At 39.4% G+C, this 13,782-nt stretch overlaps 1 protein-coding gene across 2 annotated transcripts in view; it reads left to right on the top strand.

The window, feature by feature from the left end:
- Positions 1 to 481: 481 nt before the first annotated feature.
- The window catches only part of GATAD2B (GATA zinc finger domain containing 2B), a 117,053-nt gene continuing 103,752 nt past the window's right edge, over positions 482 to 13,782 (top strand). The window contains exon 1 of one of the 2 annotated variants that reach the window (XM_037014337.2): positions 482 to 628. The gene's annotated coding sequence lies outside the window, so the exon portion shown is untranslated. Of the gene's footprint in view, positions 629 to 1,160; positions 1,548 to 13,782 lie in introns of those variants that run through there. The other variant, XM_037014338.2, reaches the window with a different exon arrangement.

A 13,782-nucleotide genomic window follows, 5' to 3' on the forward strand; every position in this document is an offset into this window, starting at 1 on the left:
AATGGGAATCTCGGTTTTGGGACATTGGGGTACGGCGGCTGCCTGGGGACCAAAACGTCTCTAAGGTAAAGTTGCAGCCTGAAGCGATTTTTTGACCCCCGACACTTAATGGGCTGCCAAAGACCCGGATGTGTCTGGGACTGGCCGAGGTACCCATTAACGCGCCCCCGCTAGACCATCCCCCTCCTCTGTTTAGGACTGGGTTTTAACTACGTCAGTCATCACTTCTCCAGCCACTCAGTCCTCAAGGGTGGGGTGTAGGCCCGGCATCCCATCTCCTATTGGTATGGCCAAGAAGAAGAGGGCGGGGAGGCCGGCTTAGGTCGCCCAATGGGCGTCGTGGCGTGTGGGAAAGGCGGAGCCGAGGCGCTTGGCAGCTGCCCAATCAGCGTCCTTGTTTGTGTGGTGCCGCCGCCGCCGGTGCAGCCGCCGCCGCCGCCGCCGCTGCCCCCGTCTGTACCGCAGTGTCTGCTCCGCCTGCCCCGGTCCGGCCCGCCCCCTCCCCCACTCCCGCCCCCAGTCCCGTCAGCGGGGTCCGGAACCACTGTGCCGTCACCTCTTCCTTTTTTGACGCCTCCGCCGCCGCCTGAGGAGGCAAGCTAGCCGGGAGTTACACCGCCACCGCCAGGTGAGGAGCTTTGGCCTAGGCCAGCCTGGCCGCCTGCCCGCCCGGGGGCGGTGAGGAGCGAGGAAGGGAGGGAGGCTGGGAGGAGGCGGTGGTGGCGGAGGTGGGGGAAGGGAAAGGTGGAGGGGCGGGGGGAGGGGAAGCGCCCGCGAGCCGACGCCCGCCCGCGCGCCCCCGCCTTGCGTCCCCCTCCCCCCACCCCGGCACCGCGCGCCCCCGCCTCGCGCTCCCCCTTCACCTCATCCCCTCCCCGCGCTCCGCGCGCGCGCCCCGGTCTTTCACTTCGGCCTCGCGCGCCCCCAGCTCGTGTCCCTTCATTTCTTCTCCTTTTACTCTTTCTCTCCTCCCTCGCGCCCCGTTTCCCCCGCCATCCCCGCTTTCACTCACTGCCTCATGCCCGCCATGCTCCCCTCCTTTCCTCTCTAGCGCCCCCCCCACTTTTCACTCTCTCCACCCCGAGTGGTGCCCTCAGGGTGCGGGGGCCGCTCCCAGCTCTCAGTCTAGTATTTGCTGGCGGTTGGGACAAATAGAGGATCTTTAAAGGTGAAGGAAGCGCGGGATAATTATCTTTATTTGGGTAAGGGGATCAGGAGCTCAGAACCTTACCCCTTTATTTCGTCGTTCACCGTTCCGTCGCCCTCCCGTAGAAAGGGAATTGTCTCAGCCCGTGTGAGTACTTCTACAGCGATTAAAGCACCCCTTTCCTCAGCTGGGCTTTTGGGACACACTGGGTCTCTATCCCAGTCAGTGCCTGAGGGTCGATGGAGCTAGAACTTACCCTTCCCTAACCAAAGCGGGACTTAGAGTACTTTTTGCCTTCCGGCTTTCAATTACACTGAGGAGCTAATCAATCACTCCTGGGAGTTCAGCGGTTTGGGTATCATCTTTCGCCGGCCCGGGACAGCGTTCCCCCTTCACAAAGGTATAGTAGCCTCTGGGCTCTGCCCCAGCATCAACTTTCCTCCAAACACAAAATGTTAGATCGTAGGGCTGACACAGAGGTAGAAATGGACGCATTGACGGTGGGTGTGTGGCATGTGGATGCCAACCGAGCTATCAGCCTTTTCGTCTGCTGTCATCTCGAGAATCAGGTAGCCTTCCTAGAATCAGTTTTCTCATTTCTGATAAATGATTATTTGGAGGGCTTTTATGTGTGTGTGAGAGAGCTGGGAGATACTTGTTTCAGCAAAGGAAAAGGAAAAGAGCAGTGCTTCCAGGCCATACAGCATGAGAGGTTTGAATCCGCAGCTGGATGTAAAAGCAAGTTTACAGTTGCTCTGTTGGAGAAGAGCTGATCTGGAGTTTTTGAAACATTTTTCTTTCTAAACGTTTATTTTTTGAATAGACAGTGCTTACATGTGATGTAAAGTGAAAAGAATTTCCCCTCACCTCTGTCCTCCAGCCATCCAGTCCCTCTCCCGGTGCAGATGACTTCTGATTGTTTACTGGTAGCAGCACAGTATCTATATATTTGGTTGTTTATATGCTGAGGATTAACCTATTTGGGAGTTTAGTGATAACTTTATTGCTCTTTCTTTGATACACTGACCTAAAAACTTCCTTGAAGTCCGATGACCACTTGGATTCATATTTTTGATGCTAGAGCAGTCTTGATACAGTATTGTTCTAGAGTAGCATTTCTCTTGGTACTTGGTTGGGGAGGAGGCTACTCTGGAGCTGCTAAAGGGCTTGTATACTTGAGGGAAGGCCCACACCTGTTGGGAATAGTGCTTTGTTTGTGACTAATATCTAGTCTTTGTTTTGGGATGGGCCAGGTCAAGAAGTCTTCCTTGGGCTTTCTAAGTGGAGAGGTTGTATGAATAATGAGCTAAGGGGAGTACTGATTTGGTAGTGCTTTCTGCCATTTTTAGAAGAATATAGTTTTTAGTCTAGTGGCAGTGATAGTCCTCATAGTAAGGAAAGAAGCAGGTAAGTATTAATCAGCAGGAATCAGAACGCAGGACCTGTAGCCTGAGTGACCTAGTTTGAGAAGAGGTGAGGCTTATGCACTTTTGTCCTGCCTTTTCCTTACTTGAGAACACTTTCGATGAGGTGAGAGTGATTTGTAGTTGACAGCAGCATCCATCTTTATGACACTGTGGGTTGCCTCTTCTGACTGTGTGATGTGATGTCTGTTAACTTCCTGTTTAGAGGCAGTTCGAATAGGGTCTGAATAGAGGCTGCCGTTCAAGTACTAATCTAGGAAGGTTAACTAGGTTCCCTGATCACCCTTCAAATCTAAGTTTGGGCAGTAACTTTTACTGCTGTGTTTAGCATACGGCCACAGGGTAATGGGGGAGATGTGAGAAATTTGTTTGGAACTTCATAGACTTAATGTACATTCAAAAGTTTGTGTGCTGCCTGCCTCCCTTTTTTTGGGCAAATGTCTCCCATGACCACCACCCCTTTTTCAAAAAACTGGTTAGCCCTAGCCAGAATTCCAGGTTAGCTTTTGGTTTGTGAGTAACAGTGTAGAAGAAGAATCTGTGTGTCAGTAATAGTATCTTAATCATATGCTGGGACCTCTGGACATCCTGGTTTTAAGCAGTTATGTTCTGTGTTAACCAGGCCTCTTGTTCCAATTTACAGATGATGCTTTCCTTACCTCCCTGCACCTACCAAGCTGGAGGTGCTTGTGTGAGGGACAGCAGATATGCTGTCCTGGTTTCTAGACTGCAGAGTATTCCATGTTAGGCATCCCATTGGGAGTCATGCTGACAAGCAGCCCCTCTGCTCTTAGAATGCTCATGTTGTTTGGCTCATTGAGAAAAGCCAAACCAGCTTTGGTTGATTAAAACAACTGGTAGATAAATTATAAGATTTGAGCCATAACTAGAACCAAGGGACTGTCTTTACAGATCCTGTGCAGTTCTTAAAGCCCTGAATGGTTACATATCAAGGCACAATAGCCAGGCATTTTCTGAGGCAATTTGGAGGGGAAGAAAAAAACAAGACACACCCTGATTGACTATAAATCTAGTCCTGGCATAAAGCTTTCCACCTCTTGCTCAGGAAAAATCCAACCTATCAGATAATGCCACACAAAGTTGCAGTTCCCCTGCATTGGCTCAGCATGGGAAAATACACATAAGGAAGTTCATTTTCTGTTGAGAAAGACTGGCTTTTGGTGGGGGGATAGCTTCTGTTAGCCATGTTGTTTGGTTTATCCTCGTAATCCCTCTGATGCTTTTTCTGTAGGTACAGGTTGGGGATTTTGGTGGCTCCAGAGTGCCTCCTATGGTTGTGCGGTAGTGAAGAATGCCTCTGAAGAGTAGATCTGATTTTAAATGCTCCTTCCTTCAGTTAAATCTATTATCTTCTCTCTTATGGACATATGAAATATTTCTATATAGTTTGAGTTCATCCAGTAGGAAAGGAGTGACCTAGGGCCATTAAGGGCTTAACCTGTCTCGTGTTTTTTTGGTGGTGTCTACCTCAAAATCCTCTAATCTTTCCACTGTCTTAAGTTGACATTAACTGTCAGGAGTTCGGGGTTATATACCAAAAGCAATAGATGAATAGAAAACACATACTTTGTTACTTTTGAGGTATGAAATGGTCAGATCCCAGACCTCAGTGAGTCATAGTAACTGCAGAAACTTTTTTGATAACTTGTGAACTTAAGTGTTATTGATACTAACAAGTAAACTAGAAAATGTTAATTACTTCCACAGTCCTGAGCCATTCTGTTGTGCTTTTCACATCTGGTTGGTATACATTTTTTAAATAATTCAGGTCACTGTTACTTGAACCTGAAAGTCATGCTTTAAACCTCTTAATCAAAGCTTTCTTCATCTTGTCTCATTTTGGGGGAAGGTAGAATTTGTAATCTCCCAGAATACAGACTGGGATGTTAGTATGATTTAAATTAGACAGTAGGGTTAATAAATACCCATTACAGTTGTGAGAGATTAGAAATATTAACTGGAGTGTTTTTGCATCTCTTACCTAGAAGATATTTATAAAGTTAGCTTTTTAAGAGCATTTAAATTCAGACTTCCTGGGAGGGAGGTTGTGGGCTAATAAGCGGCAAATTGGAATAGTGGAACACAGATGTAGAGTCTAGAAGGCCTGGGTCAAATCTTAGTTTTGCCATTTATTAACTGTATGACTTTGGATAAGGCTGCTAATTTTTGAATTCCCATTTCTCTCACTAAAAGCGACCCCTTACTGTGGCCTATAAGGTTTTACATTATCTGCCCTCCCACCCCTTCTCTTTTCGAACTGTTATCTTCCCTCTTGCTTACTCCATTGCAGCCAAACTGACTTGCTCCTTTAATACCCCAGTTACACTCTTTATCTTAGGATCTTTGCACTAGCTATTCCTTCTAATGGGAAATAGCTAGTTTTTTTCCCCACAGAATAATACAAATGACATTTCCTTACTTCCTTCAAATCTTTGTTTAAATATCACCTTCTCAGTGAGACCTTATCCTACCCCTATTATTGCATCTTTAACTCCCACCTTGCACTCTGAGACCTTGCCTGCTCTATTTTCTTTTTCATAGCACTTACAACTTTATAACATACATGCTACATTTATTGCTTATTGGTTTCCCTCATATGAAATCAGGTCTATGAAGGCATGGATTTATTTTGGTGTTTTGTTTAATGCTTACTACCTTCCCTAGCACGTAGTAAATATTTGTTGATCAAATAGGAATGATAATAACTTTTCCTAACCTCATGTTTGTTTATAACAAAGTATGAAATGTGATAAGCATAACATGGCATCTTAGAGTGTTCTGTGAACCTTGGAGCATTATACAAGTAATGATAAAATGCTTGCCTTCCCATTGAAATGATAAATAACACTTCATAATTGAAAAAAACTTCTTATATATTCACGTATATTATCGCATCTTCCTAAACTCCAGCCTCTTGTTTCCATTTATTTAATATGTGCTACACATAGCCACCTCTGTGTTCCATTGGTACCTCAAACTCAACATTTTCATCATCTGTTCCCCTTCTGTGATTCATTGAGTGACTTAAGCCAGAAATGTGAGCACCATTGTCAATTCTCTCTCTTATCCAATACTTTGTAAATATTTCTGAATCTATGCTTTTTTCTGGTCTCCATTGCTAGTCTCCAATTTAGGCCCACAACAATTTATTTGGAATATTGCCATAATCTCTTTAACAGTCCTGTTTTTAGTCTTGTTTCTTTTTAAACTCTTAATCATATTGTCTTCAAAATGGTCTAACACAGAGATCTGATTATTCTTCTTTTCTTAAAAGTATTCAATAGTTTTTAATAATTTAAAGGTAAAATTGAAACTTTGTTTAGAAACTTTTTAAATCTTTGCCTTTCTATCTAGACTGACTTTGCTCCCTTACAGTTTATACATGAGCAGATACAGCTCTTTTAATTCCCAGATCAGCTTCCAAAACTTGTCCCAAATGCTACTTTCTCTGGGAAGCCTCTCTGACTTGCCCAAAGAGACTTAGATATGCTCTCTTCTTTGATCTCACTCTAATTCATAAATATTGCTTCTCTCCCCGCTAGTGATCTGTAAACATCCTGAAGGAAAAAGATACCATGTCTTTTTACTGTTGTGTCTCTAGTGCCTAGCATGGTGCTTGTTACCTAAAAGATACTAAAAAATATGAGTAATCCTGTGGGATGAGAAAATGCTGCATACATTCAGAAGATGCTCCTTTTGTTATCTTCTGGGGGCAAAAGAACAGGGTTGGAGTCTTGGTTCTGCCATTTATCATTTATGTGACTTTGGCTGAGTCACTTGAAGTTTCCGAGCTATAGTTTCCTCAATGTAGAAATGAGGATCAATAGCTGCTCTACCTATTTTGCTAGTTTTTGTTAGTCAAATGAGATTATGCACGTAAAGGTGCTTTGTAAACTGTAAAGCATAGTATAATTGATAATTATTATGTGCCAGCACAGCTGAGTTTTCCTTGCAACTCATTTTCTCTTGTTCATATTAGTATGAGGCCCTTTCTTTTCTTTCTTTAATTAAAGAGCTATTTATTGAGCACCTACTATATGCCATGCCTTGTAGTAAACACTGGGGGTACAGCGGTGAACAAGACAGATGTATTGGTTTGCTGAGGCTGCCATAAAAAAGTACCACAGACTGGTGGGAAGGAGTTAAACAATAGAAATCTATTTTCTCATAGTTCTGGAGGCAAGAAAGTCAAAATCAAAGTGTCAGGGAGTAGGGTGCATTCTCTCTGAAGGCATCAGAGAAGAAGTTTCTGTTCTGGGTCTCTCTTCTAGCTTATGATAGTTCTTGGCTTGTGGAAGCGTCAATCCAGTCTTCACATGGTATTCTCCCTGGGTGTCTCTCTATATCCAGTCTTCTCCTTTATATAAGGACACCAGCCATACTGGGGCAAGGAAGGCTCTTTTTATCATTGAAGCCATAAATACTCTTCTACAGTCATGTTCTGTTCATACCATTTTCATCACTAGGTGATGACACTCCTATATATCATCTTAAATGTTAATTTAAAGGCTCTCCCAATATTCCAGTGGATAAAAAAAGGTTGCAAAATCCTGGGGCGTTACACTTCTGAAGGACTGTCAATCCTGAATTCTAATTTTTCCCGAGATTTAAAAAAAATTTGCATCTTTGTAGCTTTTAGAACTTAAAAGGAACTTCTAAAATGTAAATGTAAACTCATTTGCTGAGCACTTTCTTTGTGTAAGGCTTTGCACTATTTCAATTCTCATTGTAACTCTGTGAGGTAGATATTATAACCATGTTACAGAAGAGAAAACTCAATTCCCAGAGAGGCTGTCATTTTGTTGGAATCTCACAGATTAATAAGAGTGGTGAACAACTCTGCCTGACTCCAAAAGTTGTGATCTTAACCATTCTCCTAATGTTTCTCATAGACTTGTTTTGTTTTAAAAAAAAAAAGTCCTCAGAGAGTATTAATAGTTCTTTTGTGAAAAAAGTTACGTGGTCGCTCATGTGAAACCTGAGCATAAGTTTGTATATCAGTGATACCTTAAAAAAAAAAGTTATGTGGTCAAATAGAGTTTTGAAAAATTCTTGGTTAAATTAAGGCATATTTATTTACAGCATGAATTTCCAGAGACTTGCATGTCTAAATGTATGTTGTGCTTTGGGAGTGATGAAGCAATGGTTAAAGGATGCAAAGCTTCTAAAAATTGTCTCACCATGAAAGATATCTTAGGGTACTAGTAATCTCCCTGAATGTTCTGAGAATACTGCACTTTGCTATTCTGCCTCCTTGTAGTTTGTCTATGGGTTGAATTTTTTAAAAAGGGTGTCACTCTGGAATGAGGGAATTGACTGCTTTTGTGTGCTGGTTTTCCACAGAATTTATATGTTAGCAGTAGGCTAGATGTTTTCTAGAAAAACTTCACTGGTATGGAGGCTAACATTTTTTCCCCTATGACTCTAAGGCACATGTTACAGATCGTTCAACTTGTCCCTCACCTTCAGTAAGTCCCCGGAAGGATAGTGTAACTGAGCTGCTGCCCCCACTTTCTTTCATCTAACATACTAGACTCAGGAGAGTAAGGTTTCAATTTTGTGAGTGAGCAGAAACCCTTGAGCCAGGAGCTGGAAACCCTTCCCCTCTGTAAAGATGGTGGTGTCACACTAAGAAAAGTAAAGCCCATCATTCTTTCTCTTCTTTGAGTCATGCAGACTGACCTGGGAATCAGGAGAAAAGAAACAATACCTTTGATTTTTCAGTCCTTTGAAGTGATGTGTTGGTCTTGAAATTAAAACAGAACTTTGAGAAATTTGTCCTGTGTTGTTTAAAAACATAACGATTACCTGAAGGGTGTTCACCCCTGAATTCAAACTTTTATTTTCTAGTTTGAGCTACTAGTGAAAAATATTTTTTGGAGAGAAGGGCAGTTTTCTAGTCACTCTCTAACATTTATATGGCTGGATTGATGTGTGTGTGTGTGTTGGCTATCAGAGAGATTGAAACCATTGGTCTTGTGTATTGTCACTGTCTTGGGCAAGTTGGTTAGAAGACCATATATTCTATAAAAATTTGATGTGAATAACATGATGCTCTTCCCATGTACTAGAGTTTGGCCTGTAAGTTTTGGCCATGTACATGAATCTGATGCCATTCTTTTTTCATTTTATGATTAAGGTAGTAAAGAATGCTCAATTCCTTAGCTCAGTGCATTGTGAATTTGAAAGTTTTGCATTCTTGGAGTGTTTTGAATCCAGGCATTTTCTGCCAATGAATGTAAACTAGAATATGGCTCTTGTTGCACTAAGATAAAATCCTAAGTTTTCATTAACCTGCATTTTTAACTCTTCACGTTCTGGTGGAGAGCTGTTTCTCAGTTGAATTCTGTATAATGCATTAATATTGAACGGAAAGCTTTCAAGGAATATGGGTGACTGGAAAAGTATCTTTTACAGTTGAGTTTTGCAGTGGACAATATCATCTTAAAAATATTAAGTGCATCTTTGAAAACCATGAGGATCCAAAGAAATAAGACCTCTCTGGCCTAAATTATTAGGTAAAATTTATTTGAGATATAATGAATTAACTATATATAAATAGGTACCATCTGTTAGGAACTGTTTTGATTGTTGCATGACATTGTACTACCAAAACCTTGAAGACTATCTGGTATTAAATTGTAAGTTCCCGTTTTGTCAAATACAGAGTGGTAGTTGTCACAGAGGAGTTTAACCGTGGTAAGAATCTGGGCAATCTTCATTTCCAAATTAAACCTTCTGTTCTGGCTGGCTGAATATCTGATAATATTTATAGGAGGAAGTAAAATACAATACAGTGAAGTTTTATCAAAAAATAAAACTTAAAAGTGTGTAGTTATGTGTGACTTTTGTGCTGTGTTCTGGATTCTGTAGGGTTGCTAGTGTGGAAAGACTATATAAAGAGTACTGTTATGGTACAGAAAGGTATTAGAGGAAGACTGAGATTTTTGCTCACTGTTTTATAACTTTATAAATTACCTGAAGAAGCCTTTGGAAGTTGGCATTTTAATTTTGATGTTACTGGAGCTGCTTAGCACATCTTCCATGTGCTGCTTAGACTGTGTCACATTAGCTTTTGCTGGTTATTCTAAAAAACTTTGGTAGGTCAGTCTCTCTCCATCTCTCTCAGTGTTGTGTATAAATTGAATTCTGATGTCTGGATATGAGAAAATAGTCCAGTATTGGTACTAATATTAATGGATATTTTTCACTAAATTATTTGAAAGGTTTCTTTCTTTGGTTACACTGAAAATTTTTTGGTTACTGTATTACTGTAATGATTAAAAGTATAACTTTGCAGTAAGAACCTGGGTTCAAATTTGTACTCCACTACTTGCTAGTAGTTGTAAGACCTTTTACTTTACTTCTCTGTGCCTGGCAGATAGTAACTGTTTAGTATATGTTAGACATTCTCATAAAAGATAATGGTAAATGTAGCATGTCATTTATGGTAAAATGCTCATAACTTAAATTTACCATTGTAACCATTTTTAAGTTTATAGTTAAGTGGCATTAGCAACCATGGCCACTATCCATCTCCAGGACTTTCTCATCTTTCCAAATTGAAACTCTGTACCTATTAAAAAATAACGCCCATTATCTCTCCCCTCAGCTCCTGGCAACCATCAATCTACTTTCTGTCTCTATATTTGGCTGCTCTAGGTACCTCATATAAGTAGAATTATACAATATTTGGCCTTTTGTGTCTGGTTCATTTCACTTAGTATAAAGTCTTCAGGGTTCATCCATCCTCTAGCATGTGTCAGAATGTCATTCCTTTTCAAGGCTGAATAATATTTCATTTAATGTAGTACCTCATTTTATCTGTTTATCTGTTTTTGGATATGGGTTGTTTCCATCTTCTGGCTATTGTGAATAATGCTGCTATGAAGTGTATAGCTACCAGTTTGAGATGCCCTGCTTTCAATTCTTTTGGGTATGTACCCAAAGTTGGTGTTGCTGGATCATATGGCATATCTGTTTAATTTTTTGAGGAACTAACATACTGTTTTCTGCAGTGACCACCATTTACATTCCCACCAGCAGTGCACGAGGATTCCAATTTCTCTACATCTTTACCAATGCTTGCAATTTTCTGCTTTTTTCCCTATAAAAAGCCATCTAATTGATATAAAATGGTGTCTCATGGTTTTGACATGCATTTCTCTAGTGATTAGCAGTGTTGAATATCTTTTTATGTGTTTATTATTTGTATCATCTTTGGAGAAATGTTTTTTCAAGTTCTTGGCCATTTTTTAATTGGGTGGGGCTTTTTTATTGTTGGGTGGTAGTTCTTTATATATTCTGGATATTAATCCATTATCAGATAAATGATTTGCAAATATTATATCCCATTTTGTAGGTTGCCTTTTACTCTTTGATAGTGTCCTTTGATGAACAAAAGTTTTTAATTTTGATGAGATCCAGTTTTTCTTTTGTTGCCTGTGTTTTTTGTGTCATACTCAAGAAATTGTTGCCAAATCCAGTGTCATGAAGCTTCTCTCCTGTGTTTTCTTCTAAGAGTTTTATAATTTTAGTTCCCATATTTAAGTCTTTGATCTGTTTTGAGTTAGTTTTTGTATATGCTGTAAGGTTTAAGGGTTCAACTTGATTCTTTTGCCTATGGATATCCAGTTTTCCTAGCACTGTTTGTTGAAAAGAGTTCTTTCTCCATTGAGTGGTCCTGGCATCTTTGTTGAAAATCATTTTCTTATATACGTAGGGTTTATTTCTGGGCTTCTTTATTTTATCTTAATTCTCTATGTCTTTATGGCATTACCACACTGTTTCAATTACTGTAGCTTTGTAAAAAGTTTTGAAAACAGGAGGTGTGAGTCCTCTGACTACTCTTTTTCAGGATTGTTTTGACTGTTTGGGATCCCTTGAGATGCCATATGAATTTTAGGCTGGGTTTTTCTGGTTGCATACTTTTTAATATTGGGCCAAACAATATAAAACTAAACTGAATGGGATCTTGTTACTACAATATGACAGCTGATTCCTGTCCTAGAGAGTTTTTTATCACCTAGCTCTTTGGATCATAGTGTTTTTCTTTATGATGTTAAAGGCAAGGTTACTCCAAATACCTTTGCTCTTGTAAATGAATAATTTTGTTATGACTGGAACATTTTATTTATTTTTAAAAGTTTGGTTCAAGTTAAAAAAAATCAAGATATACTGTGAAAGTTTTTCACTTGTCTTATTTTAAACCACAACACAATTATTCCTTTCTTTTCTATCATTTCAATAAACATGAATTTTTTAGTTATTCTCTTTACACCAAAGAAAGCATAGTTCTCAACATCCTGCTTTGCTTTTTCATTTAATAATATGAGATTTTTTTCAAATCTGTACACAGAAAATTTGCTTATTCTTTAAATGAAGGTTTTAAGGGTGAAATCTTTTAATGGATATCAGAATGTCATTGGGAAAAGATATTTGGGTTTATGGCTGTGTACCTTTCATATTGCCTATAACTTACTTTTTAATGACTTTCATTTCTGTTATTCTCTTATCATTGAATAACCATAATTTGAGTACTACTAGGTTATTAAACTTAAGAATACTGATTACCCAGTTCATGAAGTCTATTTTGTAACGTCACCTGTAGTCCCAAATGCCAAATTGTGTTAAAATCCAAAGCTCTTATCAATGATGTGGTGTTATTTTCCAATTCCCGGAGTTTAGACCCCAGGTGTTTTTCTCTATCCTGGATTAGTTCAGCCTGGGAAAATGACAGTTAATCACATTGATGAAGAGAGAAAACTTCAGTCTAAAACTTGGGTCTCTCTCCTGTTCAACCTGCCAGAGGTCTTGTTTACTTCATAACCGCTTGAATCCACTGGTGTGGGAAACTGAAAAAGGCTGACCATATATTCACAGAACATATGTTGTACACCTACTATGTAAAAGAGACATACATAGATGGTGTAGAGTATGTTGGTGACACAACTGCAGTCCTCAAGGAGATGTATAGTCACCAAGAGGAAAGAAGTCATGTGTTAAAATAAGTATAATACTAGGTACAATGTGTTTATAAATTTAAGTAGGAACACTAGCTTATTAATTCAGCACTTTTCACAATTTGGGTCTTAAGTATGAGACAGGCTTGCCAAATTCTGAAAATTCTGCTTTCAAAATCTCTATTCCATTTGTGCCTATCACAGCTTCTGTTACTATAGTTTTAGCCATTGTAATTGCTTGTCTATATCCATTTAATTTAATACCTTGGATATGTTTTTAATAATAACTAACATTTACTAGACTTTCTTTGTGTGCCAGGCTCTATTAAGCACTTCACATTAATGGACTTGTTTAATCCTCACACTCCTCTAAAGATAGATGCTGTTATTCCCATTTTACAAATGAAAAAATTAAGGTGCAGAGAGGTTAAGCTATTTGCCTAAGGTCATATTTCTAGTGAGGATACAGAATCAGGAAGTCTGATCCTTACATTCAAACTCTTGAGGATTTAATGCTCTACTGTTTTTATCTGTGTATGGTGTGTGTGTCTACATATATATATATATATGTATATATATGAAACACATGTAAGTGTCATTGTTTTAGTGGTTGTGTAAAGTTTCATTCTGTGGATATACTTAATTTACTTAATCTGTGTCCTCTGAGAAACATTTAGAATGTTTGCAGTGTGTGTGTGTGTGTGTGGTGTGTAGTGTCATAACCAGGGTTCCAGTGAAACATCTTGCATACATCTTTATACACTTTAATGTTAATCTGTAGGTAAAAATCCTAGAAATACAATTACTGGAGCAAAAAAGCATGCACATTTAAAATTTTGTTAGGTATTACTAAATTTTCCTCCCAAAATTTGTATTTACTTACATTCACACCAGACTCTTGAGAGTTTCTAGAAAACTCAATTTAAATCTAAAGTTGAGGGAAGTAGTGTGCTGCACAGTGATGAGAACTGTCTTCAAATGTTTTTGGGAACACTCCTTAATATTTCCTTTCTTGAAAGCAGATATCTTTAGATTTTGATGATTGGCCATTTGACTGTAGCCAATTGTTGGAAAGAGGAGTAGGCATTTTAAAAGAAAAACTTTGAAATGTCACTCAAGCCTCTCAGTTGTCAATCTAAATGTAAAAGTTTTGATAAATTGATTTCTTTTTATCATAATTTGTTTAGAATCAGGGCCAAAATTTCAGGAGTAAGGAGCATGTACAGTT

This window comes from Manis javanica, chromosome 14 (assembly GCF_040802235.1).
Source record: "Manis javanica isolate MJ-LG chromosome 14, MJ_LKY, whole genome shotgun sequence".
Taxonomy (NCBI): Eukaryota; Metazoa; Chordata; class Mammalia; order Pholidota; family Manidae; genus Manis; species Manis javanica.